The sequence below is a fragment of the Hipposideros armiger genome, unplaced genomic scaffold (assembly GCF_001890085.2).
Source record: "Hipposideros armiger isolate ML-2016 unplaced genomic scaffold, ASM189008v1 scaffold_31, whole genome shotgun sequence".
In the NCBI taxonomy this organism is placed as follows: Eukaryota; Metazoa; Chordata; class Mammalia; order Chiroptera; family Hipposideridae; genus Hipposideros; species Hipposideros armiger.
Window position 1 is genome coordinate 1094773 of NW_017731381.1, and position 4331 is coordinate 1099103.

The window sequence follows — 4331 nt, forward strand, 5'->3', positions numbered from 1 at the left end:
GGCAAGAGAGCAAAACAAATGCTAAAAACTATAATTCAAGAAACTTGACTGAAATTTTTAAGAATTGAAATTACATATTGAAAGTTTATACTGCATACCTGAAAATATCAACAAAGAATAATCATAAATATTCAAGACATTTCAGTAAATGACTGGACTTCAAAGAAAGATCCTTCAGTCATCAAGGCAAATAACAACAATAATAATAACTGGCATAAGGAAACATAAATTAGATTATCAAGTTTTCAAGAGTTATGCCTTATGCCAGGAAAAAAAAAATGAAGTAACATAGTTAAGACATTCAAGAAAGGAGAATGTAAGTTAATAATTTCACGCCAGCAAAATGGACTTTTAAGTATAATGGGCTTAGACAAATTTTTTACAGGAAAGAGTGCAGGGAATATTGTTCTGATGAGCCTTTCCTACAGAATCTATTAGAGACCAAGGATCAGACAACCAAAATGACTCGAAAAATAATGACAAAAAAAAATAATGGACTGGTAGTGAACATTAAATATATAATTACTGTTAACAATTGATGCAAAATGGGGATTGAAAGGAGATAGTATGACATGTAACAGCTATATGTTCTGACAATGTGTTTACAAGGCCACTAATGAAATATGAAGAATGGAAGAGCATACAAGTGTGTCAAGGAAAAAATGTTTTTAACTGTTCCCAGTAATTAGGTTATTGGTGGTATTACTGTCATCATTTTGAGACTGTTATGTGTATAATTAGAATATGAAATATTCTAATTCTATTCATCTCCTATATCCTTGAGAACCCATACGGAAGGAAGGTGAGATGTAATACAGAAGAGATTAAGTAAAAATCCTAAATGTGAATTAAAGTTATCAGCATGAACTCAGGGTGTTACCTGCTTGGTTTATGGCTGAGGGGGGTGTGATAAAATGTGTTTCTTTGTAACCAAAAAGTAGCAATGGCCATCCCTAAAACCCAGACTGTGGTTGTGAAATACCATTTCCCACTTAAAAAAAAAAAAAAAAAAAGGCCTTCTTGGAGAAAAGGCTGATTCTAGGTCCGAAGCAGAAAATGTACAAGATGAATGTGGTACGTGCTGTCAGACAGCTCAGAGACCACTATGGTCCCATCAAAAGAGCTTGAGCCAACTTAAAGGCTATCACTGGCATGGGACAATGGAATGGGACAATTTGGCCTTCCAAAAGAACAACACTTGTAATTGATCGCAACATTAAATATGTTTAAACCCTAGAGTCCATAATGGTATTGAAAAGATATTGAAAAGAAATTAGCTGGTCTCCTTTGGAGGATGATAAAGAACCGCTTCATTCTCTTGAAACCTGGTAAAAATAGAGGGACGGAATCAGGCATGTATCTTGCCTTTCCTCTATGAACTGTACCACCGAGTAACAAAGAGTAAATGAGGGGACGCATCTTTTTCTAAAAGGCCCTTTCCAATTGGTGAATGAAAAAGAAAGGCCAGGGTGGGAATGTTGCCACTAGCAACCACCACTACCCCAACCCCACCCCGTGAATTAATGAATTAATGGACCAGCTGATGATGAGCATCAACCTCTGCTAAGACCGGAAGAGGGGCCCCCCCATCATTAAGTGCCTCCAGGTGAAAGAACACAAGGCTGAGGATTTAGCCAGAGGGATAAACCCTATGTCTGATCAATTTCTTTTCAATGGGCAAGCCTAAACCATAGTGTCCAGAGATACACACTTAGATGATAAAACAAAATATTGTAAGAAAAATGATTATGAAGTCAGGCTATTAGTTAATTATAGGGACAGTGACAGGCTCAGATTGGAAAGGGGTATCTGGGCAGAGTTGGGGAGATGGGTGTTGCGAATTCTGTTTTATTAACTCGGGTAGTGGTTACAAAGATGTCTGCCTTAAGATAACGCATTAAAACATGTATTTGTGCTGTGCGGTTTTCTGTATCTGTTTACTTCATGATTTAAAAAAAAAAGGTTTAAAAAAATAAAAGACTGAAATGATGGAATAAATGAACAACCTACTAGGTCTCGCTGACTTCTTCTGATGGATGACAAAGGGAAAACTCAGAGAGGGAAGCAATTTGCCCAAGGTCACACAGCTGCTAAGCGACCCAGCTGAGCTCGAAACCCCAGTGAGGTTCACCTATTCACTTGACACCTGTTGGTTACCTGCCTGTAACAAACAGTTACGGACACCTGCTGACTTGATTGCAAATAGCTGTTAAAACAGCCTGACTTCAGATCCACCTGCCCTGCCAGAGCATGGGGGGCGGGAGCAAGTGTAAGAGGGTACGTGCTGGTCCTGGTACCCAGCTGAGTATAGCCACAGCATGCCCCTGCACAAGAGCAGGGCCCAAGTGGTGCTCTCAGAAGCTGCGCCCACGCCCTCTCACCCCAGACTCTGGATCTGAAAATGAGTCTGAGGAAGTTTCACTTCTGTTTCTCAACACCTCCTAGATTATTCTGTCCCCTGGAAAAGGGTCCTGACCTGAAACTAAGAGGTCAGCTTGACCCTCCCCGCCCCCAACCTTGCTACCCCACCTTGGGAGGAGGGCTCCAACAAGTTTGGGCCAAGGGGAGAAGATGAAACTGTGCTATCAGCTCTGCAGGCTGGAACCCCTCCCTTATCTGCCTTGATCTCTGGTATCCCCAGCCTTTGGCACTCAGTCTCAGAAAGGAGGAGCACAATACGTGCTTGTTGAACGAATGAGTGGATAAATGAACGAAGTTGATGGGTCCCTTTCGATCTATTTCACACCAAGTCCTGTAACATGGGAGTCACACTAAGGCCTACTGCTAAGGGTCATGGGACGATTGGACCAGTTAATGAATGTAAAACCCTTAGACGAGTGTCTGGTACATACTGAATCCTCAGCGAGTTATTCCTGTAAACTGAGAGAAGTTTGTCCAAGGCTAGGGGACCCAGTCAATGTGGAATTAGGGGTCAGTATGGGGCCAAAGTCAGAGGTCAGGGGGGCAGAGAGAGCTAGTTTAGTTTGAGGTTAGGTTTAGAGCAGCGGTTCTCAACCTGTGGGTCGCGACCCCTTTGGGGATCGAACGACCCTTTCACAGGGGTCGCCTAAGACCTTCAGAAAACAAAAAGATATTTACATTACGATTCATAACAGTAGCAAACAGCCAGCCTCACAAAGTCCTCATACGAATTCTATGAGCTAACTCATGCAAAGTGCCAACACATAGTAAGCTCTCAATACGTGTTCGCTCTTATTGTCAGAATGCAGGGTTGAAGGGGACCCAGAGGGCCTGTTTGTGGGGACCAGCATTGTCTTACTGGCCAGACCAGCACACCTTCTCCCCAAGAATAGCCATCTCACCCAGAGTCGGAGCCAGGGGAGTGGTTCAATGTCATTAGGCCAGGATGGCCAAACGCACTCCATGGGGCTGCCTGACCAGCAAGCAGCTCCCAGGATACCTGAAGTCCATGGGCATGACCGCTTCTCCTCGGAATGTGCCTGGATGGGCTCTGCCAGCCCAACCCCAGCCCCCAGGCCACCACTTTTCTTTATATTGCTGAATGTATTTGCCAGGTGAGGAAAAGTCCACAAGGCATATTTCAAATTCTGAGTGTGTGTGTGTGTGTGTGTGTGTGTGTGTGTGTGTGTGTGTGTGTGTTTGGGGTTGTTGTTAAATCCCTGTTGCTATTATAAGAACCACTTAAACAATACCCAGTATCTTACTTAGAGTTCTATAAACCAGAACTGGTCTAAAATCAGGGTGTCGGCAGGGCTGTGTCCCTTCCGGAGGCTCTAGGCTAGAACCCGTTCCTGGCCTCGTCCAGTTTCTAGTGGCTGCCCGGATTCCGTGGCTCTTGGCCCCGGTCCATCTTTAAGCAATTACATTACATGGTGCTGCTTCCTGTGCTCCTCGCTCCGCCTCTGACTTTGACCTGCCTCCTTCTTATCAAGACCCTGTCATTACATTATCCTGATAATCCAGGATAATCTTCTCAAGATCCTTCACTTAATCACATCTGGAAAGTCTCTTTTGCATGTGAGGTAAGATATTCACAGGTTCCAAGGATTAAGATGCTGATATCCTTGGGAGACCGTATGCTGCCTAGCGTGGGGGGCAGGGGGCGGGTGGGGGGAGGCCAGTGTTATAAACTCCTAAGATGCTGTGAATCCCCTGCTCTACCAGGAGGAGAACTTTGGAACCAGGAAAATAGCCCTGCTTCTCAGTTCAAAGAAATTTTGGTAAAATGTCCCATCAGAAGATAGACACAAAACATCCCTTTCGATCCTTCTAGAGTTTGGACGAGACATTACGCTCACCTCCCAATGTGGTCCCAAAGTTCACCTGTGATACCAGCCATGGCAGGGGTG